Source organism: Polistes dominula, unplaced genomic scaffold (assembly GCF_049000335.1).
Source record: "Polistes dominula isolate Pdom_NZ unplaced genomic scaffold, Pdom_raw_medaka contig_20, whole genome shotgun sequence".
Lineage (NCBI taxonomy): Eukaryota > Metazoa > Arthropoda > Insecta > Hymenoptera > Vespidae > Polistes > Polistes dominula.
In genome coordinates, this window is record NW_028301147.1 from 6,447,944 (window position 1) to 6,460,407 (window position 12,464).

The window sequence follows — 12,464 nt, forward strand, 5'->3', positions numbered from 1 at the left end:
ATCCTTTTCCTTCGGATACTATTGTATTCCGTTCTTTTACGATAGAGATATCGGTCATGCTCACATCAGATTTATCGGTTTAGGAAAAAAGCGGCATAGAAACGCGAGAAATCGGACACGTCGTCGGTGTTACGATCAAAAAGATTACGTCACGTCGAAGACGCAACCCTAGGGAATAGCTTACAACAGTGTGGTCGACACGATCTGTTGTCGCTGAGTTTGCTTTTCCATGTACAGTAGCGAACAGAAATATCGGCATAGTAGAATTATCTTTTTCCTTATGCCATATGGCTTATGTTATTTTTCTCGTTGTTGTTAGTATGCAGATGTAAGATGTATCATGGTATGATCAAAATTTGAAAGAATAAATTTTATTTATAAATAACCATGTTGATCGTGCAATGATACTTTCATCGTTTTCCGTAACAATCTATTATTATATCCTAAGATTATCTCGTGCTTACAATTTGCATTAATATTAATGTATTTTTCAAAAGATGCAGAGGGATAATCTTGAACGATGGAGATCGAATTTGAGCTTCGACTATACTCTATAAAAGTAAGTAAAAGAGAGGGCTAGGACTATTCACGTAGTGGAAAGTTTTAGAATGGTACAGGATAGAACAGGACACAACGGCATAGAACGGGACGAAAAGGAACACGACGGGATGTAAAACGGTTAATGGTTGGAGGGTAGAGTTCTAGTTGGACGGACGGTAAAGGCATGAGGGGTGACACGCACGGCTAGAACGATTATATCGATAATAGCTCCCTAGAGGATCAATTCGTCCCAATTCTCTCGAATCCCTCCGTTATGTCACCATGACCGCCTTTCCAATCCCTCTCTTCTTCCGGGTTAAGATGTCGTGGATAAATTTTTGCGAGCCCTTTTTGAATTATGTTTGTGCGATACCGTTCAATCCTATCGTTCGTTTCAACGTTGTATTAACGATGACAACTCGTTGTGAGTTGTTCTTCGCACCTTGCTTCGATCTTTATATTCCGAACAAAAGCCAGGTTTCAGTACCGTTCGTCATCCTTTTTTTTTAATTCGGATCAAAGCAACGTTGTTATATTTATTATTCATTCTGTTTGTTTGTTTTCATTGTAGTATATCTATGTATCAATGGAGAGAAATAAAACACAAACGAAATCTCATTGTTATCAACGTTTTGTTATCTGACAAAACTTAAATAAAAAAAAGTATTTCAACACGTTTTTTTCTCAACACGAACAAGATCCGAGCCTCTTGACCTTGCTCTCATTTCAAGCTGAATTAACTCGTCAAGAAGGTTTCGTGCAAAAAGCGTTCGTGACGAGATAACTATGTGTCCAGCGGAGGGAGCAATGGAGGAGGACACGAAAAAGGGAGTTGACGATATGACGGACGATTGATACGTGCTCGATGTGTTGTTAGCTTCCAATATTCATTTAAACGATAATCCAAAGAAGAATATAACTGCTTCGATCGATTCAAACTAATTTATCGGTACATCCACGTAGTCTCACAATCATTTAAACGTATTGTTAATGTATAATTTATAGGCCATATCAAAAGAAGAGTCATTTTACCAAACTATAAAATTATAATTTCTTTTTTTTTTGTTTCTAAGCAAATATTTGAAGTAAGGAGATTATGGATTTATACTTAACAAATAAAAATACGTCTCTTAAAAAGAAAAATCAAGATATCATTATATCAATATTAATTTTTTATTTATATTTTCTTGTTAATAATGATTTTTTTTTTAAATACCTTGTATATTTATTATAATTTACACGCAGATTCATGTGATACGATTAATGAAATCGATATTATAATTAATCATTTAGACGATAATCGTAAAAATGTTATATCCGTAATTAGATTCTTTTTTCTTTTCTTTTTTTTAATACAAAATAAAGGAGAGAAGACATTCACTGTCATTTCATATTCTTTAAAAAAAGATGAGATACGTCGTGAATTCTATACGTTGCTACGACGTATCCTAAATCAAGGCACGGGTCGACCTTTTCGCGGACTAATAAAGCTTCTCCTCCGTATCCAGCTTCTCCGCGAATAGCGTTCTTGCGGGACGTAAAACGTTATTCCAAGGTAATAAAGCGCATTTACGATGACCTCCCAGCATTGCTGGCGCATTTCCTTCTCTCTCTCTCTATCTATCTCTCTCTATCTCTCTCTTTCTCTTTTTCTCTCTTTTTCCTTTTCTTCATCTTCTTCGTCGTCTACATTTTCGTCGTTAGCTCTTCTCTTTTCCTCTTTAATCTCTTGCTTCTTCTTCTTCTTCTTCCACCTTTTAACCTTCCTTTTCTCCCATTCTTTCGCATCTTCTCATGAACGATTTCGAAGCGCGACGAACGATACTCGGTTTCTAACATTCACCACAACGCGGAAATGCTATCACAGTATTACCACGATTTTCGACTAATAACCACAAAGAGAGTGAGGAAGAGAGAGAAAGAAAAAGAATAAAATTTAATTAATTTTACGTTTTGATAAGAATATAGTAAGTTTCTTCTGTAATAAGAATTTTTATTAAAAAAAAAAATAATAACGTGACTTTATATTATTACTCATAAAATAAAAAAAATAAAAAATTCAAAGAGAAACAGTATGACTAATGGATACGCGAGAAACGATTCATCATTTTTTCCTTTTTTTATATCCAGTTTCATTGAATTAAATAAATGAATGCTCAAATTTATATGAATTAGTTGTAGATTGAACTATGTTGTACGATCGAATGGGTTTCGTTGTTTTACATATTTTACACGTATTACGATGAAAGACGGAGTGAAAGTGTTTAAAAGTTAGCATTACCGTTGTCTCGCTGGCTCCTAGCCAGCACGTTTAATTGCGCCGGTGGTGCATGGAATTTAATTAATACGATTGGGACTTAGGTAATGTGGAAGTCACGCGATCGGGCTTATCTCTATAGTGTAATCAATGTTAAGCAAGGGTCAGTACGATCTTTGTAATAACCGCATTTCGATTTGATCCTTTTACGTTAGTGGTAATAGTGAAATTTTAGGTATAGGCCAAGTTAAAATAGATGCAGCATGCATATAAACTCCCTACTGAAAATTATCGATTTATTCAAATGAACTCTCTAACAATCTTCTTTTATCCCCTTAAATTGAGAAATATACTTTTAATTCTAGGATCACGCTAAATAATTATTAGGAGTAGGTTACATAAGAATGTCGTTTTACAAACGGTTATAACATTAAAGTGGTCGGTACACGTGTTTTTAAGATCTTAAAGCTTTAAATTTCTAATACAAAGACTCGAAGGTTCCGTTTCTTGGTCGTTTTAACGGAGCGTCGAATGTCACTGCGTGTTGTGGCTGCTCGACTAGAATGGGAAGAACGCGTACCGTTCGGGTTACAAGGTCAATGGAATTCTGACGCTGTTAAAGTGACGCATACAACTGACGCTGGGGCCTTACGTTTCGTTCACACCAAATTCGAGAAAGTAGGTATATAAGCTTTTAACAATGTGTACGAACATATTTTATATACAAACATGTTTAATATCGTGATGCCTATCCATTTCTGTATTTTTCGCCCCCCTCTTCCCCCGCACACACACCTTTTCTCTCTCCCTCCCTACCCCGAACACATTTGTACTTTCGAAAAAGGACCATAGAAGCAGAGTAGAGGCGTATCGGTACAAAAGGGCCGACGATGTGCTGTACTGCATTGTGAACGCGTTTGCGTAGTGATTAGAGACTACTACTTACACCCTCTTCCTTGCCTTATACCTTCCTTCTCCCTTGTCCTATTTCTCTGTCAATTCTCTCTATACGCTTTATTGTGTTCAGTGTGAACGTAGTCTAACGACACTGCTGACTTCATCGTTGCTCGCTCGTCCATGCCTAAAGGCGTTCCCTTTCCCTTTAGCTATATGTATATATTCGCTTACTTGCCCTTCTCTGTAGAGACAAATGTATAACGAATGTTGATAAAGTAGGACTTTCGTGAGGCTTCGAGTCGTTTGCTCTAATTTCTTTTCGATAATAAGGTAATAACAATAATCTTAGTTAACATTTGTTATATAATTTATCTAACGAAGTTGTACATAGCATCGACGAAAGAAATTTTCTTTATTCAGATATGATAGTATTTAGAAAGAAGAAAAGAAAGAAAGAAATTTGGTCGATCGCATGGTTACCGCTTCCGCCGGTTTTCCAGGACATTGACGTTGTTTTAACGAGGGCCACCCTCGTCGTTAGCAAAAACGACACGCCATTCTCGCGTTACCGTCTTCCTTCGGCGCGCAAAGCGCACGAAGGTGGAAGAAGAAGAAAATAAGGATAGAGGAAGCGAAAGAAAGGGATGAGAAGGGAAGAGAAGCGTGAGAGGAGAAGGGACACAAGTGACCAAAAGTACAGGGTGAGGCCAAAGCGTTTATGTGTTCCGCTCGGTACCACACCGTACTTCTGCTCTTCCCATTCGTATGGCCTCGACGTGCCGCTTCGTAATTTATGTTTGCTTTATTACTGGGAGAATAAGGAAGCGTCTTATTAAAGACAGCTGTCTCCACTGCTGTCGACTCTTAGATAACGAAGGATAAAATGAGATTTAAAAAAGGCTTCAATAATTTCATAAATATTGTTACGATAATGTTTAACATATTGTTATAGGTGGGGATACAACATAAGTAGTATTAATATAATCCGATGTAACATCTGTTTCATTGTAAACTTAAAATTTTGAAGTAGGTATATAGAGATGCTGGTACGCTTTTTAACTTTTCTAAATTCTCTTCGTTTCTCGCAAAGAATCAAGAAAATTTACAATTAGTTTGTAGTGGCTGGTGGTCCTAAAGAACGGTAGATCCTTTTTCCTTTCGTTTTCTTCCTTTCAGGAACGGTCCCTTTTTCCTAGAGAAACACGATCCCTACATCCATTGCGAAGGCTGTTGCTTCGTGCTTCTTTCTCTCTCATTTTCTTTCTTTCTTTCTTTCTTTCTTTCTTTCTTTCCTTCTTTCCTTCTTTCTTTCTTTCTTCCTTTTTTCCTCTCCCTCACTTTTGCTCTATGTGAGTTCTCGAAAGCCATGTGCTGCCGTTGCAAGCGCTGGATTACCTGAAATCTACCTGAGAATTCTCTCCTCGGCACGTCAGCAACAACGTTTAAAGTCCCATGGGAAATCCATAGCTTTGTTTGTTCGGACATCCAGCACGCGGGATAAGCGGATTCCGTGCCGCCTACTTTTTCTGACCGTTTCTCTACGTAAAAAAAAAAAGAAAAATGAAAGAGAAGGGAGCCATGTTTTCTATTTCACGCTTTCTTTCTGATTTTTATCGATGTGGTATAATAAGTCAGGAAACACGTGTAACCAACGTGAAATCGGATACGATTAGTTTGAATCTTTGTGAACAAAAACATCTAAAATATCCCGTAACATCTCAATGAAAAATAAAATATTTTTGCATTCAACATAATTTTGATGGTTCACGGTATATATAATAAATTCAAAAATACTCTTGCTACGAGATACTCTACGATTATTCTGTTCATAAAATCTCAAGTACAGATATAGCAGCGTAGGTTGATTCTCATAACGTGACTCTTATCTTTCTTTCGAGCGGTACTGCTGGCGAACGTGATAAGAATTCCGTTGGGTATAAAAGAGAAAGAAGAAGAAGCACCACCGGGCATGGTTTCGATCAAGAGAAAGGAGAAAAAGGAAAAGAGAAGAGAGGGGATGAGTGGACGTTACTTAAGAAGAATCCACAGGGACGAAAAACTTAGCCCGTCAAGTATATACGAGTTGTTCGCTCTCAAGGAATCGTCATTTAGATACTTGCTAAAAGCGATTCGCAATAAAACCGTGCCCGCGCAACCTTCTCTCTCTTTTTCTGTTCCTCTCTCTTTCTATTCTCATCTCTTCTTTCGATAGGAAGTCTAATGGGGTCCCTTCTTGCCAACCACGAACCGTAACTTTCTGCGAACGTACGTTTACGTGGAACGTCGCACTAATCATTTCCTTTTTTTTCCTTTTTTTTTAATTTTATTTTTAATTTTATTTTTAATTTTATTTTTCTCTGAAAAGAGAAGAAAAGACGTAGATCCTCGTATTAAATCTGTCGACTGAGAAAGAGAGAGCGCAAAGATAAACAGCAAAATAAGTAAGAGCATAGACTTTAGACAACACACTCTGACCTGAAAAGGGAAGTTTTATGATTTGATCACAGGTATCTAACAACGATGGAATCTTGCGAAAGAGAAAGGGCCTTGTTCTTCGGGAAGTTAGTTAAATCCTACTCATTCTACGACTTCGTCGAATTATATTATAAAGTTCGATTCTACGAAGGAAAAGTAGAATTTGTTCGATTCTTTATCTTCTTCATTATCTATATTTCTTTTTTTTCTAATTTTTTCTTCTTTTCTAAGCAAAGAATACGAAATAACATAAGTATAATGTAAAGCTATAGTGGTAGACGAAAAGATAATTAATTGTCCTTTATCTACCACACATCAAAGTGTTCTTTCGTAGAAGTACATAAACGTGTTCTTACGACAGTATCGTATTTTAACATGGTTGCGCAAAGATTCCTATAAAATAGGAATGAAAGATTAATATAAAATACTGTCGTAAAGATAATTCGTATGAAGAGAAAAAAAGAAATATTAAAAGCGTTATCTTCTCAAGAGAGAGAGATACGCCTATAATTTCTTTTTATTATACGCAAATCGTGCATATTGCTTTTAGCTTCTTTCGATAAAACGAATATAATGTGTATATATATATATGTATGCACATATAATATACACGTGTTATGTTAATCTTATGCTAATTTTGGATAGAGAATTTCTTGAAAGCGAGAGAGAACGCTTATGACAGCTCGTTTGTGAAAAATAAACGTAGACGAGGAATCTCCTACGTAGTCGCTCACTCAATTAACACGCGCTATTGCGTCTTCCGCTAATACGAATATCAGTAACGAACAACAACAATGGTACTTGCTTCCATAGAATACGTATATGCAAACATTACCAAGCAAATCTCTAACGTTACTTCGTGTTCGTAAGCAACGCAGCAGAACTATAGCTCGAGGGTGCCTCATAGAAGGATAAACTTACGTTCTGTTCTAGGAATCCTAGCTTCCCTAGTTTTGTCTTATTGTTAGAGCTTCCTAGTCATTGATAGGAATGTGTTTGCACTACTATCAATACTAATGTAATTGCATTATGAATATTTATTAACGGTATATTTGATTTCAATGGTGTGCGTTTTAATGGAAATGATATAAGATGGTTAAATTTAAAAATTCAATTTAAAAAATAAATACAACAAATAGAAATGGTGATTTTAAAGATTTCAACGATAATCATTTATTTCCGTATAAAAATTATCGTGATTTATAGGTGTTTCTCGTTGCATAACTCATCACTTTCAATGAGATATCTATAAGCAAATAGCGATCCACATGTTGTATTCCATCTAATTCCATTTAATGGTATGCAATTAAAACATCTCCACGACTAAAACGGAGGGATGACCTAGCATCATTCATCCAAAATGTCGACGAAACTCCACGCGCTACCTAATATACGATTTATGAAATTTCACTAATGAGGAAGTAAATCCTTTAGCCGTGTCAATTTACGAGGTGTTTGCGAAACATACATGGAAATTGCGGGCTAACATTTATCGTTTGACGTGTCAAAAGAATTTAAAAAAAAAGTATCGGTAAAGTCCATCCTCGATTGTAAATAATTTTAATAGTCGATGTTATATATGCAAATTGTGAAACGGCTACGTTATTTTCTTTTTCATTTTTTTCATCTTTCTTTCTTTCCTTCTTTATTTATTTTCTACTTTTTTGTTTATTAATTGAAAAACACTTTTACATTTTGTAGTATGTTTTAGCAAAGTTTGATTGAAAAAACCTGGGACACCGTATACATAGAAATACATATGTATTATCCCGGTATATATACGATCTGATTGCATGCCGCAACGATATTAATCATAGCAGTCTGACGTACCCTCGACCCTTCTCTCCGTATTATTTACCTCCTTTCTGCCTCCTACCAACCCCTCGGGGACCGACGCGACGAGAGAAGGACCATACCTATCGTAAGGGCCCGGTTGGTCGGACTTTCGTTCGAAGGGTTTAAGGGTGTCCTTTATATATATATATATATATATATATATATATACATACATGTGTGTGTATGTATATAGTGAGCCACCACCTGCACTCTCGCACGCGTTCGTGTGTGCTGTACCTAGCGAAGCGGACGGATCCCTGACACGATCACGACGTGGAATGCTCATAAAAAATACTCGGGGATTAATTAAAAAATGCCACGTCGTGTGGTAGCCGACGTGATAAAAAGAGGCGGTTAGAAGGAAGGAAGATGGCGGTGGTGGTGGTGATTGTAGTGGTGGGTTAATCGTTGGGAGTAGACGGTTCTAAGGGGGTGGAAAAGAGATTGTGGGAGAAGGGTGGAAGGTAAGCGAGAGATTATGTGAGAGAGTTGGAAGATTATACTTAAGTTCTGCTTCCTAAAGCTTCTAATCATCGAACCTTCCTTCTCTCTATTCTCCTTTCTTTTTCCTTTTTTTTCTTTTTCTTCCTTTCTTCCTACCTTCCTTTCTTCCTTCTTTTCTTTCTTTTCCTTGAGGTATTTTTTTCTTTTTTTATCTTTTCCTCATTCGTTTTAGTTTTATTGTTCTTTTTTATTGTCAACCTCGAGATCGAGGTCCGTTTGATAATACGTCACACTTTTGTCTTATTGCTATTTCACTTGATATGATTACTATTTTAATATCTCGATCGTTCCCGAGTTATGAAAAGAAAGAACGGAAAAAGATTTCCATCATCGGTTATAGTAGTGTGAGTGTATTAAAAATCTACAATACTATATTGAAGTTTCGGTTTCGTGCTTGAATTTCGGTGGAGCGTCGAATATCCATCGAATGTGTGTTTCGTCGAGGGAATAATAAATCTTGTATCGTTCGCGTCGAATGGAAACGTTAATGAAGTACGAAAGATATATTCGTCGATTAGCTACGCTCGCCTTTTTCTCCTTGCCTTGCTTCACCTACTCTCTTTGCCAGATAAAAAGAAAGAAATGTCTTTCTACTTGCGAAGGGTCAAAGAATTGTACTTGCTTGAGATACGATTTTGTTGAGAAGAAGAAAAAAAAAGAGAGATGGGAGAAACAAAGGAAATACGAAGGGAAAAAGTAATAGAGAGAGAGAGGGAGAGAAAGAGAGAAAGTGAACAAAAAAGGGGAGAGGGCTCCATTAAGTCCCTTTATGGTCGTATGTGGGTGAAGGTTCCATATAGAATACAGTTTTTATGTAGTACTAAAAAGAATAAAAAAAAAGAAAACTGAAACGCGTTAGGAAAGAAAGAAACGATTGTTTTCTAATAGAAACATTCTCAAATATCGACATCTAAATTCATAACATAGAGTGTATGCTTATCGGAATTATTGTCAGAATGAAAGATCGAATATATATATAGGAAACTTAAAAAAAAAAAAAATACCTCTTCGAGTCGGATACTACACACATACACACACACACGCCCTATACACGCGCACATGAAAAAGAAAAAGGAAAATATAGAAACTTTGTTTGTAAATAACAAAGAAGAGAAGAGGATCGGAAATATGTTAGATGGAATTTCCACGGTGAATTATTTTATCGAATATCTCTACCACGTTGGAAACATAGAGAGAAAGAACATAGAAAGCTCCCTAGTAAAAGGGACAGAGAAAATAAAAATAAACGATAAAAAGAGGGAAGGGATGAGTTTTGGTCCAGTGCGATATAAAAACAAGATCGTAACTTTATTTTCATCGAAAGAAGTTGGTAACGCCGACGGCCGACGAGACCATAGTAGAAGCCGATGCAGTTAACGAACTGTACACGATGTACAATGAGCGAAATAGGAAAAAGAAAACGGTTCCACTTCTCTTGGAGAGGTCGACAACGGCAACGGGTGGGCTATTGAGGAGGTCGACCTCTTGACCTTTCGAGCCCCGCAAACTCCAAGCGAAGTTGCTTGATATTATTCACCAAAGACAATAGCCTATATTCGGAACTGGCTTCTATGTACGGAAGCCACGACTTTCCTCCTACCTCCCTTTTTACCTCTTTTCCTCCTTTCTTTCTCTCCTTCTCTTCCCTTTATTTTCTCCTTTTCTATTTTCTGCTTCCTCCTTCTCTCTTTCTCTCTATCTAGGGGAATGAAGAGAATCCAACTTCTTTCACCGACTTTAATGACTCCTCGGCTTTTGCTTTTATTAACCTCAACTCTCGTAAAACGCGATTAGCCTAGCGACGCCGAAAAATCTTCCTCGAGCAGCGAATTTGTCTTTCTTAGAATGTTGGAAGGTAGAATCAAGGATAGTGAGAGAGAGAGAGAGAGAGAGAGAGAGAGAGAGAGAGAGAGAGAGAGAGAGAAAACGTAGTATCTCTTAGAAAATCTTTCAACGCGTCGAGCTGCGACAAAGAAGAAAAACCTGAATAAAAATCTTTTACAATTTTCTATTATTATTATTATCTCTCTTCTAGGTTATACGAAATTCGTATGGACGAACTTTCTCATTTTCTTTTGTACGTTAAAAATCGACGAAAGGTTTCAATTTTCTTTCGTATTTCGTCATTAAACTTATTTAAATAATAAAAGAGACAGAACAAAATGAATCCTAAATTTATTATTCCTTGTGTTATACAATGGTTAACCCTTCTTGTATGTTTGTCCAATATTTTTTGGTTGAAATAAAATGCTGGTCATGGCATTCAACATGCTAAATATCGGTATAGTAGTAGTAGCTGTTTATAGATTTTACAGTGGTATCCCTTCGAAACGCTTTCACATGCTAATATCTTTACGTATTTTATAAAATGGTATCAATGGACGAGATGGAAAATACCAAGATGCTTTAGAAAATCCCACACGTACGACAATGGAATTTAAAATTGGCGACAATAAGTTGTCTAAGGAGAAAAAAAAGTAGAAAATCGAAGTTATAATACGATTCACACAAAAATCCTCCTATTCTAGGAATTATATTTAAATTCCTAACCCTAAACATTTTATTCTGAAAGAAAAAAAAAATAAACGTACGTTCAATTTGTTAAGAAAGTCTAACGGTTGTTCTGCAACACAGAAGTTCTATTTAGCTCTAAATTTTCTCACCGAATATAAATGATCTTTTCCTTTTTTTTCTTCTTCTTTTTTTTCTTCTATTTTTTACCTTTCTCTTTTCCTTTCTTTCCTTCTTTGTTCATTTTATTTGAAATATTTCTTTCCAGAAAGAAATACCGAAGGACTCGAGTTTTTCTTTGTATTTATGTCGATCATGCAGAGACATTCGACCTTGACAAGCGAAGAAGGCAATCTCTTGCTTGGTAGTTTCTATCATTTTCGTCTCGTTTTCTTTCTCACTATATCTCACACACCTATATATATATATATATATATAGACGTATTTACGAGCACACGTTTTCGTGTTTTTCCAAGAAACGTGTTAAGGGTCTCCGAAGGACTCGTGATAACTGCTTCGCTTCAATCAATCTCTTTATTTTTCTTTCTTTTTTCTTTTCTTATTCGTCATCGATCGTATCGTTTTCAGAATTAGTTTTACAATCGAAAATAGTTAAAACGAATTATAATATTAATCTAAATGCTCTAAACTATAATCCATGTTAGTATACATTATCGGAAAATTGATAAATTGAATAAAATTGAATAAATAAATATTTCTTACGAGGACAGTTGGGACAATTGTTGGATTTATTGATCATGTCTTTCTACATAATTAATATACTATTGCATTCTCATCGTGTTGTAAGATACGTTAGGGCATCTCGATCGAACAGACATGTTGTTTTATCGGCTTGTATATCCTGTAGTTCATCTTCTACAAGACTTGTAAGTGAAAAAGAAAGAAAGAGAAAGAGAAAGATGAGAGAGAGGAAAGAGAAAAGAAGAAGAAGATTAGAAGAAAGAAGAGGAATACGAGTCACCGCGACTCGACTTGACTTCTAGATGAAATGATTAAGAGTGATTCACAGCGAGCTCAGGACAGATGGCGGTTACTCTCCTAATGAGTTGTAATTAATGGTTTGGGTATGCGTATACACGTACGCAGGAGATCGTACGTTCTCGGAACTGGACTCTCTCCGTGTCTCGTCTCATCTTTATGGCTCGAGTGAAACAAGTCTTTCTCTCTCTCTCTTTTTTTTTCTTTCTCTTTTCTTTGATTCTTCCTTTTCTTTCATGATCCGCAAAGTTTATTCTTTTCTCTTTGAAAAACCGCCTTCGTAGATCTGCAGAAATGACTAAATTAATTAAAGAAATACTATTAATATTTCAATAATTTCAACGATCCTACTTTCACATTTTTCTAAGTTAATTTACCAATTAATGGCGTATTATTTTACGTAGGATCGATTAAGGGCTAGGAAGACGATGATGAAGACAAGTCG

General features: G+C 36.1%; 1 protein-coding gene across 5 annotated transcripts in view; it reads left to right on the forward strand.

Moving 5' to 3' along the window:
* Positions 1-12,464, forward strand: part of LOC107074170 (latrophilin Cirl) — a 284,489-nt gene that overhangs the window by 91,492 nt on the left and 180,533 nt on the right. Inside the window, exon 1 of one of the 5 annotated variants that reach the window (XM_015335344.2) lies at positions 3,321-3,475. The exons of the other annotated variants lie outside the window; for them this stretch is intronic. The gene's annotated coding sequence lies outside the window, so the exon portion shown is untranslated. Of the gene's footprint in view, positions 1-3,320; positions 3,476-12,464 lie in introns of those variants that run through there. 5 annotated transcript variants of the gene reach the window in all.